The sequence below is a fragment of the Engraulis encrasicolus genome, unplaced genomic scaffold, assembly GCF_034702125.1.
Source record: "Engraulis encrasicolus isolate BLACKSEA-1 unplaced genomic scaffold, IST_EnEncr_1.0 scaffold_1070_np1212, whole genome shotgun sequence".
Classification (NCBI taxonomy): domain Eukaryota; kingdom Metazoa; phylum Chordata; class Actinopteri; order Clupeiformes; family Engraulidae; genus Engraulis; species Engraulis encrasicolus.
The window spans coordinates 1-14,536 of record NW_026944538.1 but is presented as its reverse complement, the minus strand read 5'-3'; the positions used below and the strand labels follow the sequence as shown (position 1 = coordinate 14,536).

General features: G+C 45.4%; 2 long non-coding RNA genes and 14 other non-coding genes across 16 annotated transcripts; 6 read left to right on the top strand and 10 right to left on the bottom strand.

Annotated features, from left to right (window-relative positions):
• Nucleotides 1-1,586: 1,586 nt before the first annotated feature.
• Nucleotides 1,587-3,116, top strand: LOC134442014 (uncharacterized). Its single transcript, XR_010033267.1, has 3 exons — nucleotides 1,587-1,675; nucleotides 1,995-2,131; nucleotides 2,685-3,116. It is a non-coding gene; the product is annotated as an uncharacterized LOC134442014 (long non-coding RNA).
• A 1,999-nt stretch (nucleotides 3,117-5,115) lies between these two features.
• On the top strand, nucleotides 5,116-5,187 carry trnad-guc (transfer RNA aspartic acid (anticodon GUC)). Its single transcript has one exon. It is a non-coding gene; the product is annotated as a tRNA-Asp (tRNA).
• A 420-nt stretch (nucleotides 5,188-5,607) lies between these two features.
• trnat-ugu (transfer RNA threonine (anticodon UGU)) lies at nucleotides 5,608-5,681 on the bottom strand. The gene has a single exon. It is a non-coding gene; the product is annotated as a tRNA-Thr (tRNA).
• A 146-nt stretch (nucleotides 5,682-5,827) lies between these two features.
• Nucleotides 5,828-5,901, bottom strand: trnat-agu (transfer RNA threonine (anticodon AGU)). The gene has a single exon. It is a non-coding gene; the product is annotated as a tRNA-Thr (tRNA).
• Nucleotides 5,902-6,176: 275 nt separating this feature from the next.
• Nucleotides 6,177-6,248, bottom strand: trnaq-cug (transfer RNA glutamine (anticodon CUG)). Its single transcript has one exon. It is a non-coding gene; the product is annotated as a tRNA-Gln (tRNA).
• Nucleotides 6,249-6,723: 475 nt separating this feature from the next.
• On the bottom strand, nucleotides 6,724-6,797 carry trnat-agu (transfer RNA threonine (anticodon AGU)). The gene has a single exon. It is a non-coding gene; the product is annotated as a tRNA-Thr (tRNA).
• Nucleotides 6,798-6,914: 117 nt separating this feature from the next.
• trnad-guc (transfer RNA aspartic acid (anticodon GUC)) lies at nucleotides 6,915-6,986 on the top strand. The gene has a single exon. It is a non-coding gene; the product is annotated as a tRNA-Asp (tRNA).
• Nucleotides 6,987-7,081: 95 nt separating this feature from the next.
• Nucleotides 7,082-7,153, bottom strand: trnaq-cug (transfer RNA glutamine (anticodon CUG)). Its single transcript has one exon. It is a non-coding gene; the product is annotated as a tRNA-Gln (tRNA).
• A 1,079-nt stretch (nucleotides 7,154-8,232) lies between these two features.
• LOC134442013 (uncharacterized) lies at nucleotides 8,233-10,134 on the top strand. Its single transcript, XR_010033266.1, has 3 exons — nucleotides 8,233-8,695; nucleotides 9,015-9,151; nucleotides 9,703-10,134. It is a non-coding gene; the product is annotated as an uncharacterized LOC134442013 (long non-coding RNA).
• A 1,975-nt stretch (nucleotides 10,135-12,109) lies between these two features.
• On the top strand, nucleotides 12,110-12,181 carry trnad-guc (transfer RNA aspartic acid (anticodon GUC)). The gene has a single exon. It is a non-coding gene; the product is annotated as a tRNA-Asp (tRNA).
• A 414-nt stretch (nucleotides 12,182-12,595) lies between these two features.
• Nucleotides 12,596-12,669, bottom strand: trnat-ugu (transfer RNA threonine (anticodon UGU)). The gene has a single exon. It is a non-coding gene; the product is annotated as a tRNA-Thr (tRNA).
• A 146-nt stretch (nucleotides 12,670-12,815) lies between these two features.
• trnat-agu (transfer RNA threonine (anticodon AGU)) lies at nucleotides 12,816-12,889 on the bottom strand. Its single transcript has one exon. It is a non-coding gene; the product is annotated as a tRNA-Thr (tRNA).
• Nucleotides 12,890-13,003: 114 nt separating this feature from the next.
• On the top strand, nucleotides 13,004-13,075 carry trnad-guc (transfer RNA aspartic acid (anticodon GUC)). Its single transcript has one exon. It is a non-coding gene; the product is annotated as a tRNA-Asp (tRNA).
• An 89-nt stretch (nucleotides 13,076-13,164) lies between these two features.
• trnaq-cug (transfer RNA glutamine (anticodon CUG)) lies at nucleotides 13,165-13,236 on the bottom strand. Its single transcript has one exon. It is a non-coding gene; the product is annotated as a tRNA-Gln (tRNA).
• Nucleotides 13,237-13,711: 475 nt separating this feature from the next.
• trnat-agu (transfer RNA threonine (anticodon AGU)) lies at nucleotides 13,712-13,785 on the bottom strand. The gene has a single exon. It is a non-coding gene; the product is annotated as a tRNA-Thr (tRNA).
• Nucleotides 13,786-14,069: 284 nt separating this feature from the next.
• On the bottom strand, nucleotides 14,070-14,141 carry trnaq-cug (transfer RNA glutamine (anticodon CUG)). Its single transcript has one exon. It is a non-coding gene; the product is annotated as a tRNA-Gln (tRNA).
• Between the last annotated feature and the right edge of the window lie 395 nt (nucleotides 14,142-14,536).

The window sequence follows — 14,536 nt, the reverse complement described above, 5'->3', positions numbered from 1 at the left end:
AGGGTTTTTTTAATTATTTTTTAAATTGACATATAATTAGGCCCTTTAGGTTGAAAGAATTTTACAGTCATCCTAAATATATTAGTCCATTTAGTTTTGGATATAATAATGAATAATACTGGGGTAAGCATGAGGATCACTGTCAGATGACACTTTTCAACACAGCATGTATGTATCATGTACTATACTGTATGCATTCTTTCTTCCTGATTTTTTTTTTTTGCCTGGTCAGTTGGCAGTATTTGGTACATGTATATAAAGATAGGCCTAGAGACATTTGTAAAGCCAGTTTCACTAACATGATTTTAAAAAGACATTATCATTTAACATGTAATTATTCACATAATAACAATGATTTTGGGTGGATAAAATTACATCATAAGGGGTCATTATGGTACTTATTTGCCATATAACTTCTTGAAGAATTGCTACAGTGATTTTAGGACAATGTCTCAGGGCACAGATGCCTTCATACCACAAAATCAATCAGAAATGGCATAATTGATACTGGTTGCTAAGGAAAATGCTTTGCCTAGCAACCGTTGCTATGCAACATGGAATTCTGAGTGCCTCCACCCCTGATATTGATAAGCATGTCCTAATGAACACTTGTGCCAAGTTTCATGCTTGTATCACCTTGTGAGCGATTCTTCCAGTATTTAACACCCATTGCCTATACTATTAGCCCTAATGGTAGACCAGGCGAAGGAGTCGAGCAATTTTGGACTCACTGCCATGCAACTGGGCGTCGATAACCCAGCAAACATAAAAATGTGTCGTCAGTGCCAGTTGGTCTTCGGAGCAGTCAGGAGGCATGGCTTTTGCTGAACGCGACGTGTTGTCTTCCAAGACAAGGTCCTCGGAGTGGACGAGGTTCACCTCATATAATGGTAAGTGGCATGTTCTTAACAACGTCAGGGTGTGTGTAAAGTAGGCCTATATTCCTAAAAGATGACGGTAATGATTTGGTAAACGCTTCACCCTGTTGCCATTGAAACAGATGGACTGTCGCCCCGGACGTCTCCCTTTTTAATCTCAGTTTACAGTCTTTAATGTTGACTATCTAAACAAAGTCTGTGGTCGCAAGATTGAAGTTTACATGGACGTTGTGTGAGATGAACGTGGGGCTGATTGACTGGGGATGACGGATAAACGGCTGTGTACGGCGGCTAGAGGTTACATTTTACACTTTACACTGCACTTCGACGAGACCAGCATCGCGTCGCACTAAAATAACATCGATGTTATGGAGCTAATAGTGCCATACCGGTGGAGTGATCTACACTAGAATCACACTGATACCGTGTATTCAGACAGTTAATACACAGAGTAGGCTAAACCAACGAAAACACTTCTGAGACTCATTCTTGTGCGTGATTGTATTCTCAAACACTTCAGTGCGGTGAGCATTCCGAGAAACCATCCCGTCAATCGAGCCCCACGATGATCTCTCACAACGCACTTGCTCAATTATGTTGAATTAATTGTTCCGTTGATGTGGAAATAACACTAAGAAGCTAGTTTATATGGACTTAATTGCTTTGTGATTGAAGAATAACGTACTGATTTTCCACAGGGGGAAACGCGACAAAGGGAAGGCCTTCAGGTATTGTTTTGGCAAGCTAGGAGAACACATCTGACAGACAAAAAGGTTTCATCAAAGACACACAGACAGGTAAGCTAGTTCTATCATCTGTGGAAAGATGTCTTGGTTGTACTTTATCATAGCCAAATGTTGTGTTTGAGTTAAGGACTGTTCCCCACCCCATCTGAGTTATTGAGGGGGGTCTGTGTTAACAATATCCAGCAGTCTATTAGGCCTACAATCTGTTGTCACAAGTTAACACACTGATTGTAATAGGTAGTGTGAATGTTAATGAGGATCATGTCTGTGTGCTTGATCTTAACAATATGCAACTGTACCAGTTCACCAGCGAAAATATAGGCTACTGTTTGTCTGCCAGCTACATTCTTTTTTTTTTCTTTTGTGCAAGCTCCTGAAGTAAAGGACCTACACAGGACCTTCATATCAAGGACATTGACTGTGTGGATCTCGAGGTGCAGTTACCCAAAAGTTGCTACCCACAGAATACCAGGTTTTGAGGGATCCTGCCAGAGCAGAGAATCAACAGTAAGTCATATCTTAACTTCACACAAATACACATGCAAGGGTGTGCCCAACACACATGTACTTTATAATATATTATTTTCTAAGTAATGAGACAAATTGAGGAATACATATTGGCCTGGTTCAGTCAAGTGGAGTTGTTGTCTGTTTCAAGCTACAGGTGTTTGCAAGGCAATTTATTATTTGTCGAAATTAAGGCAAATTTCATACATGTGTGTGACCATTCATCTTGCCACCTGTATTATTTTGTAGTAGGAAGGCAGACGTCTTATGGCAGTGTGATGCTACAGTAATGCTTACAGTAATTTAAAGAGTATAGTTTACCTTCCTTAAAGCAATGTTGGGATATATGCCTTGCTCAAGGGCACTTTAGGCATGGATGGAGGTGTATGCAGTGGTCAGAGATTTGAGTCAGCAACCCTAGTCTGATCTTAAGACCACCTCACTAATCATTATGCCACACTGCCCACCATGTTAACAAACTACAATATCAAGCCCCCCTTTGCCGGTATTCATGACTCATGAATTTTTCTGTTTGATTTGTTGTTATTGACAGGATACATTGAAGAGGAGACTCCGACATGACCGCCGGCATCTTGTGTTATTCACCCCCACCACTTGTAATACTGAATGCCTGAATTGTTGTTTGCTGCTCAGACTTTGTCAACAGATATGGTCTTCGACATGTTACCCTTAGGTGTGGAAACAGATTGTGACAGTCCAGCAAAATGAGCCAGACAGATAGTAACACTGAAAAAGGACAACGTTGTTCCCATGGCCTCCCACTGCAGAAGACTACAGACGTTCAGTGAAGCACAAACAGCTGTTCCTCTTGTACTTAATAATTTAGTCAGCTGGATTCTAGGTGCCACTAAGGAGCAAACAGTGGATAATTTTGTCAACATTTCAATGGCATACATTAAAAGGGCAGCCTGTAATTGTTTGCCTTGCCTCCATCTTCCTTGCCACCAAGGGGTTGTAGACCGATGCCCTAGTCCAGTGTTTCTCAACTGGTGGGTCGCGACCCAAAAGTGGGTCGCGGAGGGGTCCTGGGTGGGTCGCAGAGCCTTGGTGTAAAAAAAACGTAATTCTAAAAAAAAAAAAAAAATCCAACTCATTTTGAGAATTGCATTGAATTGACTTGAACGCTAAAAAAATTGGATCGCTACCGAATGAGAGTGGAAAATGGTGGGTCCCAAGACTGTTCCAGTTGAGAACCACTGCCCTAGTCCTCCTGTTTAGGTACAACCATGCAGTTAGGCCAGTCTATTGAAGCATATACTTATGACTGTTTGTATGTGTTGTGTATCTAGTAATGGATAAATTACCACATGAATAACTGCATATTCATTATATTGATAATTATAATGGCTTCCATTATTGATTAAAAAGGGATCTACCACCACTTGCATTATTGTTTTGTTATAAATGAAGCACTGTTAGGAATCCAGGAAGACGGATGCCGAGGCACTCAAGGTTGCATTTTTTTTTTTTTTTTTTTTTACTTTATTTGGCTACAATGCCTCAGCATCTGTCTTCCTGGACCAAGTTTGACAGCCCCTACACTGATGAGCACCAAGGAAAAAAGGTGAAGACCCAGAAGCACTCCAATTACCTGCTTGTGTTTGATAATGTTAGGATCCATTTATCCCACTTTAAATGCATGAATATCACTGAAAATTGGAATTGTTTCCATTTTTATTATTATTTAAATGTATATATCATGAAAGGTAACTTGCATTGCCTTTTGAAGCACAGTTTAACAGTTGGACCACTTTGTATAGCCTATATGAACGATCATTATTGATCTTGGATATTATTGATATTGTAGGCCTATTTCTATTTGGGCTCATGTCTTTGCCTTTGGCACCCTCATGCATTATTGTTCTTCAAGATAGAAATTAATCACGGTCATTCTTAACTGTTAAGAATCCATATGTCTTCCTTAGAGAGATATATATTTTAAAAACCTTAGTTTAGTACAATTTGTGGAACGCAAGAGGACTGATAGCTGTCCAAATCGGCAACGTGATTGGTTTAGCGCGGTCACGTGGTGTATCGTGTCTCATTCAGCTAAGGAAATATTCCTTCTGTAAACGTCTATACCCTTGGATGTTTTCACGATCCGAACCTCTCTGGAAACATAGTGTAGCGTTTGGTAGCCAGGGAACACACAGGATGTAGACAGAAGTGTCCGTTTAATGGAGACAGTTGGCCACAGCCACGCCACATAAAAATAATGAACAAGTAGGCCTACACTGCTTACCAGTAACCCAACTGTAGCACAGCTGCTACGTAGATCTCTCACAGTAAACAGAGAGAACTCCCCGCTCCCCTTATTCGAACCCCAACAGTGCCTCGCACCCACCAAACCATAGAACAGAATCATAGAACCGATGCGTACACCCCAGACTCGCTACAATAGCTTTGGTCAGTTCATCTTATGGGCATCGTGTTCGGATGCTGTGGAGCAAGAATGAACGAAAATTGAGGTGACCTGACGGCCTATAAATACAGGAAGATCTCTTTCAAGTATGTTTAACACCGTGGGCTTCCTCGATGCATGCGAGACGTTCGCTGAAACCGACAAAGCTGAAGTTGAACTTTGGAACAGTTTTGTATAGTGTTGTAGTACACCGGCAACTCGCATGTCTTTTTGGCAAAAGCGACAACTAAAGTCCGACTCCATCTCAAAATGTTAAAGTTATCCACGGTCCTGCTCACAGCTTCACTACTTCCCTTGTTTACAGTCCCCTCTCCACCACAGCTGTCTGTCGCGCTTACTACGTCACAGTCAGTTGCGCTGATTGGTCAGAGCGTTGGCCTATTAGCACAGACACGGTTCGAAAGACAACGGGTTGTGATCATCAACAATATTCCTTTGTATCCATTCATCGGAGCCAGACTAAATTAAGACATACAATACATTTAGGCTGGTTTATCAGGCTACAAACCTGCATCACTGACACCAGCGACACTAACCGCAGTCCTCGTTAGTATAGTGGACAGTATCTCCGCCTGTCACGCGGAAGACCGGGGTTCGATTCCCCGACGGGGAGGCTTTGAGGAGGCTTTTCACCTGTGTCAGAGTTGTGGCACAGTTGAAAGATAGGCAACGACAAAATGCCCAGATGTCAAATGAAAAGTTGACTGAGCCCACTGTGCCAGAGAGCGACATTCCGCCGGGGAATTCCCAACCCTAATCCAGAGAGTGACTCACGCTCGCTGGGTGAACCCTAATCCAGAGAGCGACTCCAGCTCGCTGGGTTAACCCCAACACTAATCCAGAGAGCTTCGAACAGAGGGATTTGAACCCAGGACCCTTGAATTTACAAGACGGGCGCTTTGAGGCCCCCGGATGTCCTGCTGGTTCCTCTCGCTGACAGGCCTGATGTTTCAAGCGAGTCGGGACTGCTACACAAGTAACATCTCCCGAGGCGAGGTCTTGTCGCCTTCAAGGTGTACGCTTATCTAACACAAGGCACTGCTGGGATTCGAACCCAGGGTCTCCTGTTTACAAGACAGGCGCTTTAACCAACTAAGCCACAGCGCCCGGTGCTGATATCTCTCAGCAGGCATGCAAGCATGCATTCATGGCAGCGGTCTTGCAATTTAGGCTAGTCACATCGGCAGCTTCAACTACACATGTAAGAACGCCTAAGTTGACTTCTTACCGCCTGTAGACAGCTGTGGAACATAAGGCACTGCTGGGATTCGAACCCAGGATCTCCTGTTTACTAGACAGGCGCTTTAACCAACTAAGCCACAGCGCCACTACAGCAGGGAAAATTCAAGACATCAGAGGTAACGTCAAATCATGCTCAGCTTTGTCATGTCGACATTATCCTCGGGTGCCACGCGGCAAGGCGGAGGACTTTACAGCCCAATCCTCGTTAGTATAGTGGACAGTATCTCCGCCTGTCACGCGAAAGACCGGGGTTCGATTCCCCGACGGGGAGTTGGCGAGCTTTCCTTTTAAGCTACCGGTGCTGCGTTGCTGAAGCTAGCGCAAGTGGCGCCTCACGCCACAAGGCAACAACAACAGGAAAGGTTCCACCGAGATTTGAACTCGGATCGCTGGATTCAGAGTCCAGAGTGCTAACCATTACACCATGGAACCTTGCTCTCTGGACGTGCAATCTTTTGGACGGCACCGCATCCAAGGTTTTTACAACATCCAAAGCGTGATCTTTAGGGTATGCAACGTGACTGCGCTGTAGCAGTGTGGCAGCTAAGCTGTACAGGCAGTGCAGTTCGGCAGATTGCACATTTTGACATGTAGCTCATTTTGACATGTAGCTCATTTCGACAGGTAGCCTGTTCTGTCAAACTGAGCTGCATCCGAGAACCGAACCTGACAGCATGTTTTTCATAACAAACAGTCGCCTCTATTCACTCGCTTCCCTTAGAAGCTTGGGAATCCCCACCGCTTATTTGCACACTGGACGAAACGAGGGATTTACGGGTGTTTCAGGGCCTTGCCCCACTCTTGGGGAACTTTTCACACTTTAGGCTAGTGGCCTCGAGAGATTCAATTACACAAGTAAGACCCCCGAAACTGTCCTCTTACCACCTGTGGACAGTCGTCTCAAATAAGGCACTGCTGGGATTCGGACCCAGGATCTCCTGTTTACTAGACAGGCGCTTTAACCAACTAAGCCACAGCGCCACAGTTGCTGGTAGCATGCTTCCAAACGCGCAAGAAGCGTCAAAGCACGCTCAGCTTCGTCAACGCCACATCATCGCCAAGTGCTGGGGACTAACACAGGATAAAACGGGTGCCCAATCCTCGTTAGTATAGTGGACAGTATCTCCGCCTGTCACGCGGAAGACCGGGGTTCGATTCCCCGACGGGGAGGAATTGAGAGGCCTTTTTGGCTTGTAACACTGATGCACAGATCTTGGCAATTTATCCACTCCTCGCTTCGTTGTGTGACCGAAGGACAACAGGAAAGGTTCCACCGAGATTTGAACTCGGATCGCTGGATTCAGAGTCCAGAGTGCTAACCATTACACCATGGAACCACTTCGCACTGCCGCGGAAGACAGAGCCTGCCCAACGCGTGCTCGTTGCGCTAAATCAGGTGGCAAACGCGTGCTATCGAGGCTGTTCTCCTCAAGCCTGCTAGCCTGGTAAACCAGCGCCACCTGCTGGACGCTGAAAAGTTTTCAGCTGCGGGTGGGTCTGGTATCGAACAACTATTCATTTTGAATCTTGCCCTGAATCTGGCAAGATGGTAACTAAACCAATCACAACGCAGAGATGTGTTTTGAATCAACGCGGGCGGGGCAGAGGGTTCTGGGGCGGGGTTTTGAGGGAGTGACGACATAGCAGTGAGACGCTGGGCAGTGGAGAAAGATGGCGGCGGCAATGGAACAGCGCTCGTTTGATTCTGCATTGGCATCAGTTTTGGAAGAATTAGACTTGGGGTTTTCGTTAAAACGTGAGCAAGAGGAGGCTCTACGTTCATTCATTTTTAAGAAGGACGTTTTCGCCGTGTTACCGACAGGCTATGGCAAAAGTGATGGGACTCTTTGAAAACCCGATGGTAGTACCGGTAGTCGTCTCGCCCTTGTTAGCCCTAATGGTAGACCAGGCGAAGGAGTCGAGCAATTTTGGACTCACTGCCATGCAACTGGGCGTCGATAACCCAGCAAACTTAAAAATGTGTCGCCAGTGCCAGTTGGTCTTCGGAGCAGTCAGGAGGCATGGCTTTTGCTGAACGCGACGTGTTGTCTTCCAAGACAAGGTCCTCGGAGTGGACGAGGTTCACCTCATATAATGGTAAGTGGCATGCTCTTAACAACGTCAGGGTGTGTGTAAAGTAGGCCTATATTCCTAAAAGATGACGGTAATGATTTGGTAAATGCTTCACCCTGTTGCCATTGTAACAGATGGACTGTCGCCCCGGACGTCTCCCTTTTTAATCTCAGTTTACAGTCTTTAATGTTGACTATCTAAACAAAGTCTGTGGTCGCAAGATTGAAGTTTACATGGACGTTGTGTGAGATGAACGTGGGGCTGATTGACTGGGGATGACGGATAAACGGCTGTGTACGGCGGCTAGAGGTTACATTTTACACTTTACACTGCACTTCGACGAGACCAGCATCGCGTCGCACTAAAATAACATCGATGTTATGGAGCTAATAGTGCCATACCGGTGGAGTGATCTACACTAGAATCACACTGATACCGTGTATTCAGACAGTTAATACACCGAGTAAACCAACGAAAACACTTCTGAGACTCATTCTTGTGCGTGATTGTATTCTCAAACACTTCAGTGCGGTGAGCATTCCGAGAAACCATCCCCAGTCAATCGAGCCCCACGATGATCTCTCACAACGCACTTGCTCAATTATGTTGAATTAATTGTTCCGTTGATGTGGAAATAACACTAAGAAGCTAGTTTATATGGACTTAATTGCTTTGTGATTGAAGAATAACGTACTGATTTTCCACAGGGGGAAACGCGACAAAGGGAAGGCCTTCAGGTATTGTTTTGGCAAGCTAGGAGAACACATCTGACAGACAAAAAGGTTTCATCAAAGACACACAGACAGGTAAGCTAGTTCTATCATCTGTGGAAAGATGTCTTGGTTGTACTTTATCATAGCCAAATGTTGTGTTTGAGTTAAGGACTGTTCCCCACCCCATCTGAGTTATTGAGGGGGGTCTGTGTTAACAATATCCAGCAGTCTATTAGGCCTACAATCTGTTGTCACAAGTTAACACACTGATTGTAATAGGTAGTGTGAATGTTAATGAGGATCATGTCTGTGTGCTTGATCTTAACAATATGCAACTGTACCAGTTCACCAGCGAAAATATAGGCTACTGTTTGTCTGCCAGCTACATTCTTTTTTTTTTCTTTTGTGCAAGCTCCTGAAGTAAAGGACCTACACAGGACCTTCATATCAAGGACATTGACTGTGTGGATCTCGAGGTGCAGTTACCCAAAAGTTGCTACCCACAGAATACCAGGTTTTGAGGGATCCTGCCAGAGCAGAGAATCAACAGTAAGTCATATCTTAACTTCACACAAATACACATAAGGGTGTGCCCAACACACATGTACTTTATAATATATTATTTTCTAAGTAATGAGACAAATTGAGGAATACATATTGGCCTGGTTCAGTCAAGTGGAGTTGTTGTCTGTTTCAAGCTACAGGTGTTTGCAAGGCAATTTATTATTTGTCGAAATTAAGGCAAATTTCATACATGTGTGTGACCATTCATCTTGCCACCTGTATTATTTTGTAGTAGGAAGGCAGAAGTCTTATGGCAGTGTGATGCTACAGTAATGCTTACAGTAATTTAAAGAGTATAGTTTACCTTCCTTAAAGCAATGTTGGGATATATGCCTTGCTCAAGGGCACTTTAGGCATGGATGGAGGTGTATGCAGTGGTCAGAGATTTGAGTCAGCAACCCTAGTCTGATCTTAAGACCACCTCACTAATCATTATGCCACACTGCCCACCATGTTAACAAACTACAATATCAAGCCCCCCTTTGCCGGTATTCATGACTCATGAATTTTTCTGTTTGATTTGTTGTTATTGACAGGATACATTGAAGAGGAGACTCCGACATGACCGCCGGCATCTTGTGTTATTCACCCCCACCACTTGTAATACTGAATGCCTGAATTGTTGTTTGCTGCTCAGACTTTGTCAACAGATATGGTCTTCGACATGTTACCCTTAGGTGTGGAAACAGATTGTGACAGTCCAGCAAAATGAGCCAGACAGATAGTAACACTGAAAAAGGACAACGTTGTTCCCATGGCCTCCCACTGCAGAAGACTACAGACGTTCAGTGAAGCACAAACAGCTGTTCCTCTTGTACTTAATAATTTAGTCAGCTGGATTCTAGGTGCCACTAAGGAGCAAACAGTGGATAATTTTGTCAACATTTCAATGGCATACATTAAAAGGGCAGCCTGTAATTGTTTGCCTTGCCTCCATCTTCCTTGCCACCAAGGGGTTGTAGACCGATGCCCTAGTCCAGTGTTTCTCAACTGGTGGGTCGCGACCCAAAAGTGGGTCGCGGAGGGGTCCTGGGTGGGTCGCAGAGCCTTGGTGTAAATAAAACGTAATTCTAAAAAAAAAAAAAAAATCCAACTCATTTTGAGAATTGCATTGAATTGACTTGAACGCTAAAAAAATTGGGTCGCGACTGAACGAGAGTAGAAAATGGTGGGTCCCAAGACTGTTCCAGTTGAGAACCATTGCCCTAGTCCTCCTGTTTAGGTACAACCATGCAGTTAGGCCAGTCTATTGAAGCATATACTTATGACTGTTTGTATGTGTTGTGTATCTAGTAATGGATAAATTACCACATGAATAACTGCATATTCATTATATTGATAATTATAATGGCTTCCATTATTGATTAAAAAGGGATCTACCACCACTTGCATTATTGTTTTGTTATAAATGAAGCACTGTTAGGAATCCAGGAAGACGGATGCCGAGGCACTCAAGGTTGCATTTTTTTTTATTTATTTTTTTTTACTTTATTTGGCTACAATGCCTCAGCATCTGTCTTCCTGGACCAAGTTTGACAGCCCCTACACTGATGAGCACCAAGGAAAAAAGGTGAAGACCCAGAAGCACTCCAATTACCTGCTTGTGTTTGATAATGTTAGGATCCATTTATCCCACTTTAAATGCATGAATATCACTGAAAATTGGAATTGTTTCCATTTATTTATTTTTTTTTAAAGGTAACTGTTGGAGCACAAAGTTGGACCACTTTGTATAGCCTATATGAACGATCATTATTGATCTTGGATATTATTGATATTGTAGGCCTATTTCTATTTGGGCTCATGTCTTTGCCTTTGGCACCCTCATGCATTATTGTTCTTCAAGATAGAAATTAATCACGGTCATTCTTAACTGTTAAGAATCAATCTGTCTTCCTTAGAGAGATATATATTTTAAAAACCTTAGTTTAGTACAATTTGTGGAACGCAAGAGGACTGATAGCTGTCCAAATCGGCAACGTGATTGGTTTAGCGCGGTCACGTGGTGTATCGTGTCTCATTCAGCTAAGGAAAATATTCCTTCTGTAAACGTCTATACCCTTGGATGTTTTCACGATCCGAACCTCTCTGGAAACATAGTGTAGCGTTTGGTAGCCAGGGAACACACAGGATGTAGACAGAAGTGTCCGTTTAATGGAGACAGTTGGCCACAGCCACGCCACATAAAAATAATGAACAAGTAGGCCTACACTGCTTACCAGTAACCCAACTGTAGCACAGCTGCTACGTAGATCTCTCACAGTAAACAGAGAGAACTCCCCGCTCCCCTTATTCGAACCCCAACAGTGCCTCGCACCCACCAAACCATAGAACAGAATCATAGAACCGATGCGTACACCCCAGACTCGCTACAATAGCTTTGGTCAGTTCATCATCTTATGGGCATCGTGTTCGGATGCTGTGGAGCGAGAATGAACGAAAATTTAGGTGACCTGACGGCCTATAAATACAGGAAGATCTCTTTCAAGTATGTTTAACACCGTGGGCTTCCTCGATGCATGCGAGACGTTCGCTGAAACCGACAAAGCTGAAGTTGAACTTTGGAACAGTTTTGTATAGTGTTGTAGTACACCGGCAACTCGCATGTCTTTTTGGCAAAAGCGACAACTAAAGTCCGACTCCATCTCAAAAAGTTAAAGTTATCCACGGTCCTGCTCACAGCTTCACTACTTCCCTTGTTTACAGTCCCCTCTCCACCACAGCTGTCTGTCGCGCTTACTACGTCACAGTCAGTTGCGCTGATTGGTCAGAGCGTTGGCCTATTAGCACAGACATGGTTTGAAAGACAACGGGTTGTGCTCATCAACAATATTCCGTTTTATCCATTCATCGGAGCCAGACTAAATTAAGACATACAATACATTTAGGCTGGTTTATCAGGCTACAAACCTGCATCACTGACACCAGCGACACTAACCGCAATCCTCGTTAGTATAGTGGACAGTATCTCCGCCTGTCACGCGGAAGACCGGGGTTCGATTCCCCGACGGGGAGGCTTTGAGGAGGCTTTTCACCTGTGTCAGAGTTGTGGCACAGTTGAAAGATAGGCAACGACAAAATGCCCAGATGTCAAATGAAAAGTTGACTGAGCCCACTGTGCCAGAGAGCGACATTCCGCCGGGGAATTCCCAACCCTAATCCAGAGAGTGACTCACGCTCGCTGGGTGAACCCTAATCCAGAGAGCGACTCCAGCTCGCTGGGTTAACCCCAACACTAATCCAGAGAGCTTCGAACAGAGGGATTTGAACCCAGGACCCTTGAATTTACAAGACGGGCGCTTTGAGGCCCCCAGATGTCCTGCTGGTTCCTCTCGCTGACAGGCCTGATGTTTCAGTCGGGACTACTACACAAGTAACATCTCCGAGGCGAGGTCTTGTCGCCTTCAAGGTGTACGCTTATCTAACACAAGGCACTGCTGGGATTCGAACCCAGGGTCTCCTGTTTACAAGACAGGCGCTTTAACCAACTAAGCCACAGCGCCCGGTGCTGATATCTCTCAGCAGGCATGCAAGCATGCATTCATGGCAGCGGTCTTGCAATTTAGGCTAGTCACATCGGCAGCTTCAACTACACATGTAAGAACGCCTAAGTTGACTTCTTACCGCCTGTAGACAGCTGTGGAACATAAGGCACTGCTGGGATTCGAACCCAGGATCTCCTGTTTACTAGACAGGCGCTTTAACCAACTAAGCCACAGCGCCACTACAGCAGGGAAAATTCAAGACATCAGAGGTAACGTCAAATCATGCTCAGCTTTGTCATGTCGACATTATCCTCGGGTGCCACGCGGCAAGGCGGAGGACTTTACAGCCCAATCCTCGTTAGTATAGTGGACAGTATCTCCGCCTGTCACGCGGAAGACCGGGGTTCGATTCCCCGACGGGGAGTTGGCGAGCTTTCCTTTTAAGCTACCGGTGCTGCGTTGCTGAAGCTAGCGCAAGTGGCGCCTCACGCCACAAGGCAACAACAACAGGAAAGGTTCCACCGAGATTTGAACTCGGATCGCTGGATTCAGAGTCCAGAGTGCTAACCATTACACCATGGAACCTTGCTCTCTGGACGTGCAATCTTTTGGACGGCACCGCATCCAAGGTTTTTACAACATCCAAAGCGTGATCTTTAGGGTATGCAACGTGACTGCGCTGTAGCAGTGTGGCAGCTAAGCTGTACAGGCAGTGCAGTTCGGCAGATTGCACATTTTGACATGTAGCTCATTTTGACATGTAGCTCATTTCGACAGGTAGCCTGTTCTGTCAAACTGAGCTGCATCCGAGAACCGAACCTGACAGCATGTTTTTCATAACAAACAGTCGCCTCTATTCACTCGCTTCCCTTAGAAGCTTGGGAATCCCCACCGCTTATTTGAACACTGGACGACACGAGGGATTTACGGGTGTTTGCGGGCCTTGCCCCACTCTTGGGGAACTTTTCACACTTCAGGCTAGTGGCCTCGAGAGATTCAATTACACAAGTAAGACCCCCGAAACTGTCCTCTTACCACCTGTGGACAGTCGTCTCAAATAAGGCACTGCTGGGATTCGGACCCAGGATCTCCTGTTTACTAGACAGGCGCTTTAACCAACTAAGCCACAGCGCCACAGTTGCTGGTAGCATGCTTCCAAACGCGCAAGAAGCGTCAAAGCACGCTCAGCTTCGTCAACGCCACATCATCGCCAAGTGCTGGGGACTAACACAGGATAAAAACGGGTGCCCAATCCTCGTCAGTATAGTGGACAGTATCTCCGCCTGTCACGCGGAAGACCGGGGTTCGATTCCCCGACGGGGAGGAATTGAGAGGACTTTTTGCTTGTAACACTGATGCACAGATCTTGGCAATTTATCCACTCCTCGCTTCGTTGTGTGACCGAAGGACAACAGGAAAGGTTCCACCGAGATTTGAACTCGGATCGCTGGATTCAGAGTCCAGAGTGCTAACCATTACACCATGGAACCACTTCGCACTGCCGCGGAAGACAGAGCCTGCCCAACGCGTGCTCGTTGCACTAAATCAGGTGGCAAACGCGTGCTATCGAGGCTGTTCTCCTCAAACCTGCTAGCCTGGTAAACCAGCGCCACCTGCTGGACGCTGAAAAGTTTTCAGCTGCGGGTGGGTCTGGTATCGAACAACTATTCATTTTGAATCTTGCCCTGAATCTGGCAAGATGGTAACTAAACCAATCACAACGCAGAGATGTGTTTTGAATCAACGCGGGCGGGGCAGAGGGTTCTGGGGCGGGGTTTTGAGGGAGTGACGACATAGCAGTGAGACGCTGGGCAGTGGAGAAAGATGGCGGCGGCAATGGAACAGCGCTCGTTTGATTCTGCATTGGCATCAGTTTTGGAAAAAT